The 19,441-nt window shown below is 39.3% G+C and overlaps 1 protein-coding gene across 5 annotated transcripts in view; it reads left to right on the forward strand.

The window, feature by feature from the left end:
- The window catches only part of Arhgap12 (Rho GTPase activating protein 12), a 97,666-nt gene that overhangs the window by 41,620 nt on the left and 36,605 nt on the right, over positions 1 to 19,441 (forward strand). The gene's annotated exons all lie outside the window — the stretch shown is intronic.

The following is a 19,441-nucleotide window of genomic DNA, read 5'->3' on the forward strand; positions in this document are numbered from 1 at the left end:
TCTAACATGGCAGATACAATTCAGTCTTGTCTAGAGTTTCTGCCCTGAAGAACTCAGGTTTCATGAATTTTAGTTCACTCTATCCAACAGCAGCAAAAATAATGTGTATGGAAACTTTTTTTTAAAAAAATTATTATTACGTTATTTTGTATATGTTTTTGTCTGCATGTATGTCTGTGCACTGTATGCATACCGTGCTCTTGGAGTTCAGAAGAGGGCGTCAGTCAGATCCCCGATTGGAGGTAACAGACAGTTGTGAACTGCCATGTGGGCACTGGGACTTGCCAGTGCTCTTTTTTTGTTTTGTTTTGTTTTTTGTTTTTAAACTTCTTTATTGAATTTTTGGAGGTTTCACATCATGCATCAATGTGTTTATCTCCTGCCTGTGCTCTTAATCACCAAAAATATATATATATATTTCTCTCTCTCTCTCTCACACACACACACACACACACACCTATATATTAGTAAATTCGGCTAGTTTGTGAAGTGTTCACCACACACTTAATGTTACTTTGGAGAAAACCAGTAGACTAGAACTATCATTTGCCTGATTGAGTGCTGGCTTTTGTTTAGGTAGGCCCTGGCTGACATTTTGAGTGTGGATGTAGCTGCAGAGCTTAGGTCTGATACTTTTTATTTCCAGGCAGCAGTCTCTGCACATCTTAGATGCTCTTAAGCTCTAGTTCCCCTGCAGGGTGCCTCCCCATGTGGTAACTAACTGATTGCCCAGCTGCTTGTGGTGGTGGTGGTGAGGCTCCTGTGCCCAGCTGTGCGAGAGACGGCCAGGGTTGCATGTTGTCAGAACTATGTTTGAAACTCATTTTAAAAAGAAATTGGTGAGTCTATCTTGGCAGTTAATTTTACAATTTCTCTGTGATTCTTTCAAGTATTATTTGTGATACTGAGGAGCCAAGAGAATTAATCTTGAGGTATTTCTGTCCTTTTGCTAAGAACTGACTAGTGCCTCAACTATGTTGGCTGACTATGTTAAGGCACCATCAGAACACACTTGTACAGTGGTAATCGTCTTTTATTCTGCTTACTAAAGCTAACTAGAGACTAGAAACATGTTGAATGTTAACTCCTGGCACTGACAGGCATGTCAGCCACATTTTCTAGACAAAGATGAAAGTGTGTTTTGATGAATACGGGAAGTGAGAATGTGCTTCTGGGCACAGGAAAGAATATTTGAGATATGAACTGGCCTGTTTGGTTTTCATGCTTATGGAGAGATCATTGCTTGGTTATTTGAAATATTTATCATCTGTGCTGTGTCAGATATGTTTGATACAGAAAAATTAAAATCTCCCCAAGTGTTTACTAAAAGACAAGCTGAGCTAATGTGAAGTAATATAGTACTAAGGTCTCTGGAGTATTTCTCTGTAACTGCAGGAAAAGTATGGGGTTCTGCATCCTTTACACTGTGGTGACATGTGTTCTCAGCACACTGTGAGAAGTGGCTTGTGATAGTTCTTTGTGGTGGGGCAGTGCAGGTAGTGACTAACAACATTCTGGACTTTGGAATGCTTTTGTAACTTCCTCATAAAGAAGAATACGTGCCTGGATTTTTGAGCCAGTTGACCAAATAAGTAAGTCAGATTAGCCTCAGAGTAAATGTTTGATAACATTAACTGTTATTTATTGGTTTTGATCTGGCTAAGGGAAAAAATTCATTGAAAAGAAAAGTTCAAGGTTTTATGAATTTCTCTTTGAGATCTTTAAAAGAGACTTTCTTGCTACTAAGCAAAAACTTTTTTAAATGTACAGTTTCTAAGTTAGAATTAATTAATTCATTTTTATAGTACCAAGGATTAAGCCCAGGACCTCACATATGAGGCAAGTGTACTACCCAGAAGCTATGCTCCTGGCTCTGCTTTTTATTTTATTTTTCAGTAGAGCTTTCCTAAGCTGCCCAGGCTGACCTAGAACTTGTGGTAATCCTCCTGCCTTAGCTTCTTGAATAGCTTAGATTACAGGCATACACATCTATGAAGGTTCTGCTTGTTTTTAACATGCTATTGTCACATTGTGTTTGAAGATGAGGTCTTTGTTAGGCTTTGTATTTTTATGGGAATGATAAACTTACTTGGAAACTTACATTGTGAAGTTCCAGAAGATCTCTGGTTGCTTGTAAAGCTTCTCAAGGGCAGACCTTGGGTCTGTTACTTCATTCTTAAATTCAAGTGGCAATATAAATGAGTGAACAAATGAACAAATGAATGAATGAATGAATGAATGAATGAATGAATGAGTGAATGAACATAAAAAAGCCACTAGTAAAATCAAAAGACCCAAACTGCTTATTTTTCTTCCCCAAATAAGGCATACTCAAACAGGAGGGTTGTTTTATTTCCTTGTTGAAATATTTCTGCTTTTTATGGTCTAATCTGTGTGATTTTCTGAAGAATATTTAATTGTGGTATGGTTTACTTCTTATACCTTATAGCCATTAAACTTGTCTAATCACTGATGGTCAACTTTTATATTAATTTCATAGTCTTAATAAGCTATTCATCCTTTAGTAAAGGGTTACAAGCAGAAGATGCGGAAGATGAGACACAGATTCTGAAATCAGGTGGCCTGAGTTCCAAGTCTGGATGGGTCATTTTCCATTTTCTGTCCTCGGGCAAGTAGTTGAACTCTTTTCAGCTGTTTTTTTCCTATCTGTATAATGGGGTTAAATAGTAACATCCATACAGTGTCCTAGAAACTTTCCTGTTCCTATGATAAACACCATGACTAAAAGCAATGTGTGAAAGAAAGGGCTTATTTCATCTTACACTTCCAGGTCATACTCCATCACTGAGGGAGTCAGGAGGAGCTCAAGGCAGGAACTGAAGCAGCAGCCATGGAGGAGTACTACTTACTGACTTGCTCCTCTTCCCACGGCTTGCTCATCTTTCTCCTTCTCCTCCTCCTCCTCTTCCTCCTTCTCCTTCTTCCTCCCTTTTCTTCTTCCTTCCTTCCTTCCCTCCTCCTCCTTGGTGGTGGTGGTGGTGTGGTTCTAGACAGACTTTCTCTGTGTAACAGCCCTAGCTGTCCTGGAACTCACTTTGTAGCCCAGGTTGGCCTCAAACTCACAGAGGTCTGCCTAGCTCTGCCTCCCAAGTGCCGGGACTAAAGGTGTGGATCACCATGCTTGGCTCATCCTGCTTTCTTATACACTCCAGAACCACATGCCCAGGGATAGCATCACACACAGTGGGCTGGACCCACCCACATCAGTTATTAATTAAGAAAATTCCCTATACCAGTCTGATGGAGGCTGGTTCTCAGTTCAGGTGGTTCTTCTCTGATGACTCTAGTTTGTATTCAGTTGACAGAAGCTAACCAGCACATACAGTTTTAATGCACACTAAGTAATACCAGCTTTTAAAATAGTGGGCAGTTGACAAAATATGCTGTGTAAAGGCTTTCTATAGTCTTGTTTTATATGTATATATACTTTTTGTAATGGAATTCAAGCCTTACAGGCAGCACTAAAATATTCTGCAACATTTTTTTGTTTTACTTTGACATTTTTTTTTTTTTTTTAATTTAAAGAATAAAGGGAAAACATTTACTATTTACTGAGGAAGTGAAACTTCCGGTATGCTACACTTCAAATCCAGCTCAAAAGACTGACGTCCATTAACATATCAAAGTACACTGGACATCAAGTTCTCCCTGCAGCCTTCAGTCCTTACCCATTGCAGGGTAAGGCTGGCACACTCCACCCCCTACCCTAAACTTCTCTAGCCCACAGACTAGGCTACCCTTATCAGAGCTGCCCTTCCCCCTGTATAAATCCAGCCATTTTGGTTATCTGGCCCTTGGCCAGTCTCTTGGCCCAAGCTTTTCCTCTTGATGGGCAATTCCTCTCCTCTCTCCTCTCTCCTCTCTCTTAACCTTCCCCCCTCTCCTCACATGGCCCGCCTCAAGGTAATGTCCACCCTGGACTCTCCCAGCTGTCCCTGCCTCTGGCTATGCACTCCCTTTTATCTACAGCAAACTCTCTCCTCCTTCCTTTTTTCTTTCTTCTTGTTTTCCATTTAAAGTGAGCTTATGAATATAAAAGCTATAGGCATGTGCTTTGTATCTGATTGATGATTTTTTACACTGAGGGTTTTGTGATTTTACATTAAGAACTGTGAGACTGTTGTCTTAAGGATCTTTCTAGTGGTATGTATAACAAGATAGTGTTGAAATAAGATCTGCATGGGAGGGAGGGAGAGGGAACTGGGATCAATATATAAAATAAGAAAAAATATATATATATATATATATATAAAGAAATAAGATCTACTCTCTTTTTCCTGTATTTGAGAAAGTTTGAACCTATCAGAGAAATAATTTTTGTTTGTTTGTTTTGGAATTCACAATCTATTGAGTGATCGGATTATCTGTATGCTCTACCATGCTTAGCAGGAAGCAAAAGTTTTGAACATATAATGTGAACCAAAGGCTTTAAAAAGTTATGTTTTTTTCATACATTTTTTAAATATTTTAATGATTTTTTTTTATTTGGATAGGAAGAGGAAAGTCAAGCTGATTTCAGATTTATTTGAATAATTCATTCATAAACTCATTACATAAATATCTGTTGAACACCAGCTGTGTATTTTGTGGTGTTTTAATTTTAATTTTTGTGTGACCCGGTTTTCACTGTATAGTTCTAGCTGGCCTTCTAATTGTGATCCTCCTGTCCCTACTTCCTGGTTCCATGCTTACAGTTGTGGACCATCAAGCTTGGGAATAGTATTACATTTTAGATTTATTTTGTATGTAATGAATGTTTTACCTGCATGTATGTGTGTATGACACATGCCTGCTTATAGTTCTTTAGGTGCCAGGAAACCAACCTGGGACCTCTTCAAGGTTAAAAAGTACTCTAACCCTGACCTGTCTCTCCAGATCCAAGATTAGTCTTTTAGTCTTTTTTTTTTTTTTTATAAGAGACGCTGTGTTGAGTAAATGGTGCCCTTGGTAAGTCAGATATCGAGCGGCTCTCTGGTGCACAGTCTGCTATTAGGAAATTCCACAGAGGCAAATGTTGTAATGATTTTTTGGGGGGGGGCAAGTGGGTGTCCTAATTTTTATTTTTTAAAAAATATAAAACAAAATAAGATACCCTAAGTGCAAAACTGCTAAATTGCTGTCACCCAGATAGATGGCACCTTGATATGTCTGCACTAGAAGTCCTGCTGCTGTTGGAGTTGTGTTGTGGATGGAGCTTTGGGAGTTTTACTGTGAAATTTTAAAAGGCAGACCGAAAGTCAGCGGCTCTGTGTAAAAGGTCACCTGAATTAGCTGTGATCACTTTGTCATTTAAGCTATCAGCAGAAGTTACATTTGAATGATGGATTTCTTCCCTTTAATTCTCTGCATTGGCTAACTTATTTTTCCCATTGTATTTATATTTCATAATTTAAAGAGGGGGGTATTTTTGGTAGCTAATATATCATTTTTCTATTGTGGCTTTAAATTTCATTATTTAGATACCTTCTTGAAGAATGCCAGATTTTCTTTCATTTATTTTGAATACTATTGGGGCTGAGGACGCTGCTCAGTGGTAAGAATGAGTGCTCCTTTTGCAGAAGACTGGAGTTTGATTCCCAGCAGCCACATGGGGCAGCTCACAGTCAATCTGTAACCTTGGCTCCAAAGGATCCAGTGCCTTCCTTTGTCTGCTGCACACGGGCACACACACACAGACACAGGAATAAAATAATTTATCTTGTTAGATGTTCATGTCATGGCTACTATTGATGAGCTGATGAGCACTCAGGATGTGTATACTCTGGGCTAGAGTGTTAGGGAAGGAAAACCTTTGCTCCATTTGTTAGCTAACTTTTCTTCTGTAAAATGGTGTGTGTGTGTGTGTGTGTGTGTGTGTGTGTGTGTGTGTATAATTTTTTTTCTGTCTATAACTTTTGGTCTCTGTGGGTACACAAGTGGTACAAAGGTGTACAAGCAGACAAAACACCAAACACATAAGAATCTCTATAGTATGGTGATGGACAATTGAGTGGGCCTCCAAGCACTCCCAGCATTCCAAAGGAGTATCCTCCCAGGCTTGGACCCTGCCTTGTGGATGGTGTGGCCACATCTACCCTGCCCACCCGGAGCACTGGCAGGAAGAGGTGAGGCCCTAGAGCAGTGAGTGTAAGACTGCACTGTAGGCTTACCTAATGGATTAAACGGGTCAAGGCCCAAAGAAACAGAAGCAGTGGGCTCCCCACAAGATTGGACTCCCAGGTCGGAAGAGGGGGAAGGAGACCGATCCCGGGGGAAAGCCTGGAGCCAGGCCAGGTAACCACAGAGACATCACAGACATGACATTGAGTCCTGTTGTTTCTGTAAAGGTCTTTACTGAACTCTTCCTTCCAGGGTGAGGGGACCTAGCCACAGGGTCATATCCAGGCACCTTGCCCACCTCCCCAACATCTCAGTTTGAATTTAACATGGCCAGCAGAGGAGGAGGGTAAGCTCCAGCAGTCACTTCTCTAGGGGAGCATAGTTAAATAGCAGTAGCTCTTCTGGCCCAGAGCACCCAGGGCATCCCCTCAGTATACTTCCCATTTGTTGCCGACTATATTCTCACAGGTGAATAAGCACACCCAGATAATCATGGTGGCATCTCTTGTTAATATATTTTTAATGAGATCTTTTAAGTATAGTGTGACAACTTGCTAGCAGTTTTAAAAGTAAAATTAAATGGGAAGGAATGTGATCTTGCTACAATTTTTTGTTGCTGTTAAAGTAATTGTTGGTGTCAACCCAGTAATTGGCACTCATATGGGACTAGTGCCTACAGTATTCTGCTGTGTACATCATTTTCAAGTGAGTGTGGTCACTGGAGACTACAAAAGCTGGAAATGTAGAAGCAGACTTGTTCATTACTCTACTGTTCATTCTGTACTTGTTCTTGAAAAGGAACCAGGTGTTTTTATGTCTTACAGTATTCTTCATTCCAAAGAGCAATAGCAACCCTAAAGGAAATACTGGGCAAGAAATACATCTTAGCTGAATTTAAATCTGTGTGCAGGCTTTGCCATTCATGATGTCGGTGTGTTCAAGTACCATGTGTGCATATGGACATGTAACTTGGGTGCCTTGAAAAAGGACAGTCTTTAATTTGACATACGAGATGCATGCCTTTTTTATTTTGAAATCTTTCTCAACCAACCTGAGTTGGGCAGTGCATTGCCTTTTTAATCCCAGCACTAGGGAGGCAGAGGCAGGCTGATGTCTACAAGGTCCAGGCTAGCCTGGTTTGCAAAGCAGATGCCAGGACGGTTACACAGAGAAACACTGTCTCAGAAAAACCAAACAAAGATAACAAATTTGAGTTGAGAGCCTGTTTTTGATGAAAAAGGAAGCTTGTAATAGCCTTGAAAAGATACTAAAGGACTTGGAAAATAAATTGCAGTTTTGACCAGATATGACTTGATATAGAGTAGAGCATGTTTGTTAAATGCACCTGTGTATCCTAGAGTAGGAGTATGTAAGAAGTAGAGAGAACCAGTTTAAGTCTTGCAGGGCATGATACATGTGTGGAGACCAGAAGTTAACATGCCAGGTTTCTGCTTCTGTTACTGTCCTTATTTATAGTTGTTGAAGGTTTTTAACACAGTTTTAGGAAATCTCATTTTAAGATTATTAACTACATATTCAGTGAGGAATTTATAGATTATCTAGGCAGCTGTAGTATAGAGTTCTTAAGCAAACTTGTTAATGAATTGGTACATGTGATATTCTAAGAAGCCATTTATTCAAGCTTAAAGTGACAGTTTATAAATTCTTTTCCTTAAGCAGTATGATTGAACTTTTTTTTTTTTGGTTTCAGAATAGTCTCAAGACAAATGATATACTATGGGGACAGAAAAGAAAAGGAATTATGGCATGTATGGCATTTTAAAACATAAGACTATAGATTAATTTACGGATTTATAAAATTCTGGGTATGTCAGAACCCCCAACTTTTAAACTTAGACATATATATAGTATGTGTTCAACAAGTAAGTCACAAACCGTTTTGTCCAATTTGTAATTAACAGTAGAAAAAAGTTTAACAAGTAATAAAAACCCAGAGACAGATACTGGGGTTCAAACTGAAGATCAGAAAAGCAAAGCAGCCAGGCACTAGAGAGTTCTTACCTCTACCAATGCTTAGACCAAAGGGGTGATCCTCAGACTGCTTCCGACTTCACTGCTCCTCAGATTCACTCAGACTACACTGCTCTCCACCAAACCTCAGAATCCTAGACTGCTATGCTCTTTCAATGTGGCTGGAGACTAATTGCCTAAGACTGATTTTGCTTCTTCCTTATATACCTCTCTAGCTCTGGGATTAAAGGCATGAGCTCTGTTATTTTAGACTGATTCATGATTCTGTAGTTCTGAGTGGCCTTGAACTCACAGAGATCCATCTGCCTGTCTCCTGAGTCCTGGGATTAAAGGTGTGTGGCATCACTGCCCAGCTTCTGTAGTTAACTAGTGTGTCTGGCTTTGCATTCTGAGTCTTCAGGCAATCTTCATTAAATCATAAATAATATATCACCAGAATTCCCCATTTTTGTCTAACACAAAAAAGAAGGCTATACCTAAACATAAAAACTATACTATATACAATAAGTTCAGGTATGTACTGTACACACACACACACACACACACACACACACACACACACACACACACACTACAATGAGTACATCAACAATGTCTAGTCAATTTGTATTTGACACATACTCCATTATCTCTTCTATCTTGGTGAGTCCAACCAAAGTCATACCTAGTTCACTTTCTATTCTAATTTGCATTATTTTTTTAATGTCTCTGGACATTTTACATGCTACACCTCTTTAGTGAGTTTCTTTTCTGGAGTCTAGTAAACAAGGAAGATATAACTACATTATCTAGTCTTCAACTCCCTCAGAGACCCGATAGAATAATATTAACCGAGTAAGCAGGAACGGCGAGCAATCAACTTCCAAAAAATGTGAGAAATGGAAGGAACAGCTGGCTGCCTAGGCAGTCACAAGGTTCTTCTGCAACATTGGGGCACCCATCATTAGCCTGTAGGCATAGCATATCTGACAGACTTTTCTATGATACAGGATTTTTGAAGAATTGTTCTGCCTTGTCTTGGCAAGGCTTGCCATCATTCTCTTTTGTGTTCTGTTGGTCCAATTTGGACAGCATACTGTCAGCAGTTGAGTCAAGGGCACATTCTTTCCCAGGGGATACTTTTGCTATAAAGAAAGTAAACTCCATGTGGAGTTTCTTCAATGCCCATCATCTTCTCTGAAGTAAATTGGTGCTGCCAGAAGCAGACATGTCTCATTGTCATAAAAAAACCCTATATTTTTAAAACATCTTAAATGTCATATTCTATAGATCTCTGAAGTGTTTGAAAATGACATGTCTTTCTAAAATATATTTTTGTTTGACCTTGAAAACATATCTAGTGGGTGACTACAAGTTCAGTTGTGATAGGTGACTAATTACTAACCTGCATTTCTTTATTGGTCTATATAGTTGATAATAATAACTTTCAAGGACTAGAAATTTGCATTATACTGTTAAATGAGCTGTATAGGTACAATATCTTAAACAAGATTAGAAACGTGTATAAATATGTTTTAACAAAATTAATCTCAAATTTATATCAATATACAACATTTGTAAAAAACATACAAAAGTCCAATCCAATGTAAAATATTTTAAAACTAGTAGTTGTTTTTTAAAAGATTCAGTAGTCTACCTTTTTATCCTATCATATCATTTTGATCTCCAGTGGCTTTATTAAATCATAAATAATATATCACCACAAAATATTTATTTTTATTATGCTTGTTTTGTGTGTGTCTGCATATGTGTGTGTCTGTATTAATATAGTGTGTGTGCAGGTACCCAGGGAGGGCAGAAGAGGGTATTGGATCCCCTGTAGTGAGAGTTTACAGGTTGTTGTGAGCTGCCTGATATGATTTCTGGGAACCAGACTCAGACCCTCTAGAAAGAGCAGTAAGTGCTCTTAGCCACTGAGCCATTCTCCAGCACCCACTATTAGCTTTTAATCTCTAGAAATGTTAGAACAAAGTATCTTTAGTCACTATCTGAATGCTGATGATAGAGTTACCATTCAAGTCCCTTGGGAGGGAGATTTGTCATTGTGAATGGCAGGGGACCAGGTCATTGTCTGCTGCTTCACCAGCATAAAATAGCAGCTAAGTCTTGCTGCCTCAGCATCATGCCCTTTTGGAGAATTGTGTGTGCTTTGTGGACAAACAAAGACAAACTTGTCTGGATGGTTACTTTTTTTTTTTTTTAAGCATATCAAGAATGAAATATCACCAGTATATATTTGTAACTTTTAAAAAAGGCTTTATTTACTTTTATATTCATTGATGTTTTGCCTGCATTCATGTGTGAAGATGCCAGATTCCCTGGAACTGGAGTTAATGACCATTGTGAGCTGCCATGTGGGTGCTGGGAATTGAACCCAGATTCTCTGGAACAGCCAGTGCTCTTAACCACTGAGCCATCTCACAAGCCCCTGTATTTGCTGCTTATAGCTATCACCTTTGCTTAACCCACCCTAAATACTCCATGGATCAGGACAACAGTAGAGGAGAAAGTAAAATTCACTAATGCCTGTTGCTTATTTTTGTGTGTGTGTGCACATGGTTGTGTGAGGGTGTAGCATCATTGCACACATGTGGAGGTCAGAGAATAAACTCACTCAGCATGGATCTGAACCCAGGTGGTCAAGCTTGCTCAGCAGGCGCTTTTACCCACTGAGCCATCTTCTGGCCCCCAGCTTAAATTTTAAATTTTACTAAGTATAAGTTCATTTGTTGGAAGGTTAAGAATTTTGATTGAGTATGTTACATTTTCAACTGTAAGTTTTATGAAACATATATGTCATAATGAATCTTTAGGATATAAATTGAAATATGCTGCAAGATGCACACTAAGTTTTAAAAACTTAAATTTAAAAGAAAATGGCTATATTTGTGTTGAATATGTAATGAAATGATAATATTTTGGCTATACTAGGTTAAATAAAGTTATAATTAGTATCTACTTCATTTTACCTTTTTAATGTGGCTACTGAAAAATTTTAAATTTATTACCTGGCTCTTGGTATATTTCTATTTGTGCTGTTTCAGATGCATAAGAAACCTTCTGGAAACAGACAGTGGCTCCAAGAATTTGAGTAAACTTTTTATTTGGTTGTATCCAACCCCAGGGATTTTATGCTGTTATAGAAACCAAAGCCCCTGGCAGTTAATATGAAAAGCCTTGGGTGGCAGGACATAGTGCAGCTGTATCCTGTTAGGTGAACAGAAAGGAATGAAAGAAATGCACTCTGTTGAGCCACATCCCTAGCTTTATAGTTTTATGCATGGTTTGCTGTCAGAGGTCAAGATTTTAAGATAGAGGAGAAAATAGCATGGGCTTGCCAATAGGATTGAGTAGCAAGGGGTGCAGAGCGAAGAACACAAGAGCCCAGCAGTGGGTGGAGGCAGCAAGGAATGGGAGGGAGTGCTTAAGAGCTTTAGCTTCTGTTGTGGATTTGCACTTCGAGTTAAGCACGTGGTAATAAGGAGTATGTTTCTAGAGATTAGCTAGTGGTACTAAGGAGATTGGACAAGACAAAGAAATAGGGTCAGTAGACACCTCACTGCAAACAATTGTCATTCCAGCAAAAGAGGTGGCTAGGTAGTTACTTTGGATAAGGTGGAAAGAATTGAAGTAATGTTTTATTTATTTATTTTTTTTTTTTGAGACAGAGGTTCTCTGTGTAACAGCCTTAGCTGTCCTGGAACTTGCTCTGTACACCAGGCTGGCCTCAAACTCACAGAGATCTGTCTGCCTCTGCCCTCTGCCCCCCCCCCAATGTTGGGATTAAAGACGTGTGCCACCAACCACCACTGCTCAGCTTGAAGTAATGTTACAATGGGAAAGCAGTAAAACTGTTAAAAGAGTCACAAAATGACTTCAGATAGATGAGGATACTGATATGTGAACTGACAAGTGCATGAGGTAGTATTTTGTGGAAAAGGGTGAGGCAGAGTTCACAGGGAGTTTGAAGTCTATATAGGGAATCAATATGTCTTCAGACTATGCACCTGTGGCTCAGGAGAGAGATGTGTTGGAGGGAAAGATGTTGGCCTTGCTGAAGAAATGGCAGTAGGTAAGGTTTCCCATGAAGACTGTGAAGATAGGAAGAGGGAATTGATTTTAGACTCTGATTTCCACTGGCTTACAGCTTCCTTGGTTGTATAAAAGTAGCTTTCACCTTGGACCTTGCTCTGTGCTTATGTGCACAGAATCTAGGCTTTGAAGATGAAGGGATAAGCTTCTGCCTTGGAGGTTACTGAGTTCTGGAGTGAAAAGCAGACAAGGAAACCTGGGCTAAGAGTGGTATGTTAAGCACCTTTATGGTAAGCTACAGAGCAGCAACCCTGCAGGAAAGGGTGCTTGTGAGAATGTAAGTAGGAGTGCCCAGTGTGGCCTTGATCTGAAGGGGGGTTTTCTTTCACTCAGTTAATCTAACTGGAAAAACTTCCTATGTGGAAGCTAATGTGGCAGTGTTGTGTTGGTCACTAACATCTAGGACTTGCACAGCAGCTTCTGTGCTTTAGTGTCTGTCGTGGCATGTTGACAGTATTATTAGTTTTCACCTGTTACTGAGGGTTAGTAGCGCATAATGGCTTCATTAATGTGTTGTAGGATTTCTAGAAATGAGCATTTGCTGAGCTTTAGAATTTCTCCTTGGGACCTGTTTGTTACTTATATTTGCATGTTAAATAAGTAAACCATCAAAAATAGTAGTGTGCTGTGCAGAGCCTGGAGCCCTGGTGAGGCTGTGCTTTAAGGTAGTGTTTGGATTTATAAGTTTGTATTTCAGAATTGTTAAATGGGAGTAGTATGCTATTTTTTTCCTAAGCATTGCCTTATGTGAAAAACTTTGCTTGGAGTTAAAAAGTTGATAGGTGACCTTTAGTTTCGAAACTAAAACAGATATAGCCAAGTTTGTGTTGTTGACTATTTAATATGTTTTTTGTTTTGTCACTTATTGTCCTATTAAGTGGTTGTAGCAAAAAAAAAAAGACAAAACTTGTTTAAGTAACTAAATTATAAATGACATACATACACACTTTTGTTTGTTTGCTTTGTTTTTGTTTAGATAGGGTGTCACTGTGTAATCCTTGCTGCTCTGAAGCTCCCTATGAGGACCAGGTTGGCCTTGAGTGTGTGGTATTCCTCTTGCCCTTGTGCTGGGATTATAAGTCTGTGCCATTTTGTGTGCACGCACACACACACCTTTTTGTTTCATGAGTTAGAGTTAAAATATAATTTAAATTTAGTTTTGGAGCCTAGTCCTTACCTCCCCACTCCATCATATGATTATTGGCTATAGGGATTTATTCTACTCAGTAGTATATGTATGCATATCTAGTAAGGTAAGGGTTTAAGGATTATGCTGAGCAGCATATGCTATTTAATAAATGTGGTGTTTCTCCTTGGCTGACTTGGATTCTGCCATTCTTGGAATTTTATTGTAATACAGTTCTTAAGTTGACATCAAAGGTAGAAAGACAAATAATACTTCCTGCATTGAAATAAAACTTCAGATACAGTTTAACTTTAAAGCCACCTTTAGATGTGCTTCCCAGAGTTTTTTCCTGGAGATCCTTTGAGTAAAGTGGAACAGGCCAAGTCTTTTTTAAAATATAAAATCGGGTCATGAGCAGTGGTACTAGTCCCAATTCAGTTGTTAATTAATGACAGATATAGCATATACAATTAACTTTGGTTTTTTGTTCTCCTTTGAAAGGTTGATTTTTTTCCCTTGTATGAAAAATTCACCTTTATTTATTGATGGCAATGTGCAATAAAGTTTTTTCTTATAAATGTTAGAAAACTAATCTTTGATTCATATAGTCTGTGTTAATTCTTGCTTTGATTCCTGTGTAGGAAGAGACAGATTGTAGAGTGAAGACTGTGCTTCAATATTTGCATGTTAGATCAAGGGGACAAACTCCACTAGTTGAGTTTATTAGTCTTCTGTACAACATTGTATATGATAATTTATACATGTTGGCTCTTGATCCTCCCACTACTGTTGGGAATTCTGGGACCCTGCCCAGAGATTTGGACACCCTAAGTGACTGACAGAACTGCATCAGCTGCCCTTAGGAACCTCTCGTTACCATGTTACTCCTGGACATGCAGGCACTTGTGTCCCTAGACTCTGGTTCCTGAACCAGCTCTGCGGTAATCATCCTCATGCCGGTACAGATAGGAGATGAGATGCCCAGAAATTCTACCCATTCTTACTCAGAGAAAACTGATGTTTTGGTTTTTCTTCATGCTTCCCAGTTTTTAGGTGGGACTTGTGATGCATTTTTATATTGTTTTCATTATCCTCATAATTGTTTTTGCTGTTTTTAGTCAGTTACACATGGTCTTTTAAAAGCTTGTGTGATATTACTAGGCAGTATTAACTATACCTGTGTTCTTAGGTATTCAGTTTGATTCTGCTAAGTAACAGTACAAGGAACATCTTTGTTAGGAAAGGAGTTTTCTATAATTAAAATTTTTATTTTTGTAATGGATTCTAAAAATATTTCTAGAAGTTTTCTTAAAGGAATTTTGTAAAATTAAAAATAAAATCAAATTGGGCAGTGGTGGTGCACACCTTTAATCCCAGCACTGGGGAGGCAGAGGCAGGCTGATCTCTGTGAGTTTGAGGCCAGTCTGGTCTACAGAGCTACACAGGGAAACCCTGTATTGGGGGGGGGGGCAATATGAAGGGCTGGAGAGATGGCTCATTGGTTTAGAGCACTGGCTGCTTTTCTAAGGGACCCAGGTTTGAATCCTGGGCTTACATGGCAGTTCCAGTCCAGGGGGAATCTGACTCCCTCTTCTGGCCTCTGAGGGTACTACAACATGTTATATAGACATACAAACAGGTGAAGCACTCATACATAAGAAATAATAATTTTAGCTAGGTGTGATAGCACATACCTTTAATCCTAGGATTTGGGAGGGAGAGAAGCAGGTGGATCTCTGTGAGTTCAAGGCCAGCCAGGTCTACAGAGCAAGTTCTAGAACAGCCAGGACCACCCCACCCCCCCAATCATTATTTGGACTGTGTGTTCATGTGCATGCTGCCTGGGCACCTGAGCCCCTGTGCACATGTGGAGGTCAGAACTGTTTTGTGGAGTCAGTTCTCCCTTCTCCCTTCCCATGCATTCTAAGTGTCGAGCTTAGTTTTGTTAACACAGCAAATACCTCTGCCCTCTGAGCCATCTCACCACCTCTCTAGAAGTTCTTGAAGCATCCTGCCCAACTGCTTCCAAAGTGTTTCTGTAATAGAAGAGAAGCAGTCCCTGCAAGCTGACCTCTGACCTCCACATGCCACCTCCACACAGCACAGCACAGCACACCACACAAATAAAGTTAAATGTTTATATGTGTGTGTATGTTCTCTTCAGAGCAGTACATTATTATTCCTTGCTGTAAATAATACATGTTTTGTGTACACATGAATAATTAATTTGATGTTTTATACTAAGTATTTATACCAAGAATGTGCTTTTTTCAGGAATTCTCAAAATAGTTTGGATGATTTTAAAGGATACGAATTTCTTTACTTTTCCCCCATTGGTTTAGGAAGTTGATAACATATATGTGTGTGTGTGTGTTTGTGTGTGTGTGTGTGTGTGTGTGTGTGTGTGTAGTTTATGATTGCAGTTCAAAATTATACAAATCTGGGCTCTGTTTTTTTTTTTCTATAGACTTTAATTACTAAAGACTTGAGCCTAGTGTGGTGGCACATGCCTCTATCTCAGTACTCTGGGAGACTGAGGAAGGAGGATTGCTATGAATTCAAGACTATCCTGACCATTGACTATCAAGACTATCAAGACTACAAGACCATTGTGAGATACATAATGAAATACCACTTCAAAAACTGAAACTAGAGGCTGGCGAGAGGCTCAGCATGCTTGCTGTGGAATCATGAGAACCCAACTTCTGATCTTAACATCCATATAACAAGCCGGATGTACATCTGTAACCCCAGTTCTAATTTAGGCAGTAACTTGAGGATTTCTGGGACTTGTTGGCTTCTTCTAGTCTAGGCAATAAAGACTGCCTCAAAGGACTAGGCAAGTTGTGGAAGACACTCAGTACCTTCTTCTACCCTTCACACCCAAGTACAGATGCATGCATCTCACCTCTACCCACAATGTGCATATATACTCACCTCCACGAGAAAGGAATAATCTTTTTTTTTTTTAGAGCAAAAAATTTAAGTAGATTGTGAATATGGAATGAACTGATTAAACAGAAACTGTGTGTGGGGTATGTGTGTGTATATGCATATGCACTTGCCTGTGTGAGTCCATGTAATGACCAGAGGTTGACGTTGAGATATCTCTGAATCATCTCTCTACCTTATTTTGAGACAGGTTCGAAGTGAACTGGGAAACTCACTGCGTAGGCTAGGCTTACTGCCAGCAAACCCCATATCCACCTGTGTCTGATCCACAGTGATGAGATTACACATGAGTGCCACCTTTCACATGGGGCTGGGGACTTGAGCTCAGGTCCTCATGCTTAGGTCCACTCACTCTGAGACTGGTATGCCAGATGTTCTAGGCTGATAGCTAAATCTTTGTAATACATTGCTTGTTGAGTCAGGTGACTTCTGGTCCTGCATGTTAAGGTCTGTGGATTGGCACTGTGGAGCTCCCCCTTAAGAAGCCCCTTCTTTGGCTTTTTAGTACAGTGTTCTGCTGTGGAAGTCCCTTACTCCTTGCCTCCCTTCCCCAGATCCTTTTGCCAGGTCTTGTCTGTTACCAGAAGTCACTTACTCCTATCCCTTAGACCATTGCTAGCTTTGAACTTGAATAGCCTGTGCTCAGTTTTCTGGGGTTCTCCTGTATGTGCTCTTAACTTATGACCCAGTGTTTTAAAGTTTATAATATTTGCCCGATTTTGCCCTCAGCTCCCAATTGATGTATCTAGTTTGAACATTTCCAGTTGGACATTTATAGAATCCAAGGAGCTTCTCCTTTTCCTTCCTCTTGCTATACCATTCTCCATTGTGACAGTGATCTATAATTTAAAAGTGTAAAGCAAACTATTTCACATAAATGTAACATCTGCATGATAATTCAACCTGGTTATTTATATCTGGACTCAGCTCACCTTCTGCATTCCCCCTGCTTTTATTGCAGTTCTGTCATCTTCTTTCTATGCTATTGGAACCCATCTTCCAACTGATCTACTGAGAGGGGTGTGGGGAAGGGAGACACTGTCGGTCTCTCTCCTTCCTCTCTTTTCTTTGATAGGGTGATCCAGGCTGAATTTGAACCTGCAGATAACTTTGAACTTTGGGTCGTGCCTCTCCCTCCCAATAGCTGAGATTACAGGCCTACATCAACCACCATACTTGATTTTGTGTTGTGGTAGGAATCAAATCCAGAGCTTTATGTATACTAGGCAAGTACTCTACCATTGAGGTATATCCAGTAGTTGTATTCCTTTTAATGTTACAATAGTTTAGAATGTTCTTTCTGGCTTAAAGCCTTGGTAATTCTTAAATACCATATTGGATGGCACCTATGGTAGTTCTTTCTCTTCAAGGGGCCTATGCTGAGAGTTGAACTCACAGATATGTGTATGCTAGACAAGCACTTTTGAGTTACACCATCAGCAATATCAGTGCCTTTAAACATGGCATATAGGGTTGTCTATATTTTTGTTCTCCTTAGGTCTTCTTCTTGCTACTTCTGTCACACCTTTGTGGGTTGTGTGAGTCTGTGATTGGTATCATGCCTCCCCCTTTGTTTTTGTTTTGTTTTGTTTTGTTTTTTTGAAACAGGGTCTCTTCTTCCTTGACTGTCCTAGAACTCACTGTGTAGACCAAGGTGCCCTTAAACTCACAGAGATCCCCCTGCCTCCTTTTTCTGGGTGCTGGGATCAGGATAAATGCTACCCCAGCCAGCTTCCTGCCATGCTGTTTTCTTCACATGTGTTTTTGCTGCCTCTCAGAGCTCCCGTTTAGGTTTCATCCCAAAGTACTCACTCATGCCCATAAGTATCTGTTCTCATGCAGTCTTAGCACTATCTGCCATTCATTCAAATGATTACTTACTTTCACTGTTCTTTACTATATCCTGAGATTCTAGAAGACAGAATTTTTATTTGTGTTTGTATGTGATGCTCAATTCATTTGGAGATGTTTCATTCTCAAATAGGGGCACAGTTGACTATCCTTTTCCTCAAACTGGAAATGCTCACTCTATCAACCAGCTCTAATTCCTTAGTTTTGTGTTCATTTGGACATTGTTCATTCAGTAAATTTTTTCTTGACTGAGTACTAATGTACTACACCCAAGATTGTATACTAATTTATAGAGAATTACACGTAATTGAGTTTTGAAATTAGGAACAGGGTTTGTGTCTGTTTAAGTTTCTGTGGTGTTGAGGAATGAGTTTGTGGTTTTGTGGTTCTAAGCACACACTATATTCCACTGGGCCTGTCCTTAGAAAAGTTTTCTACATAGTCTCATTTGGTTTTAAGATTTGTTTTCCTACTGTGAATGGGTGCTTTTCTTTTCAGTTACATTTTCTAATTATTGAACTGAGAGTGATTAGATTATCATATCTGATTAGAACTATAAAATATGATTTAAAAATTGTTTAGGAGCTGGAGAGGTGGCTTAGTGATTAAAAACATTTGTTGGTCTTCCAGAGGACTCATTTGTCACCTCATCCCATCCATCCATCTGTCCCCACCTCTCCCTACATTGGGCAGCCCACAACAGTTGTAACTACAGCTTCAGGGAGTCCAATACCTCCTTTTAGTATCATGTAGCACATATTCATATACACAGAAATAAATCTTTGCTTAATACCTAAAATCTTGTAATTTTAGAGCTAAAGGAAACCTTAGTGGCTTAATCTCATCCTTTCATTTATGGGTTAAATATCTCACTTTTGTATAGGTGAAGTGGTCTTACCCATGCTGTACAACCTTCTAGTCAGCAGATCTTGAATAGTGCCTACAGCTCTCAGTTAATTGACGATTGCTTTCCAGGGGAGGGAGCCTGTGAGACACACTTTGGATTCTGTTTGAAGGTAGTTACATTTTCAATCTGGCTGTGAATATTAAATTACAGCATTTGTACCCAGATTTTTATATATTTTCTTTTAAAATTTATTGGTCATTTTCATGTGTTTTTTTTTTTAAATATTTATTTGCTCATTTATTTTGTAGTGATGACAATTAGACCATATGAGCATTCTGGACAAAGGGTATATCACAGAGCTACGCCCTCAGCTCTTGATGTTTTCCCCACATTTTGAAATACATTAGTATAGTTATTTATAAGTCTCAATGTCATTTCAGTTTGTAAATGTTATGCCATTT

This window comes from Phodopus roborovskii, unplaced genomic scaffold, assembly GCF_943737965.1.
Source record: "Phodopus roborovskii unplaced genomic scaffold, PHOROB, whole genome shotgun sequence".
Classification (NCBI taxonomy): Eukaryota; Metazoa; Chordata; class Mammalia; order Rodentia; family Cricetidae; genus Phodopus; species Phodopus roborovskii.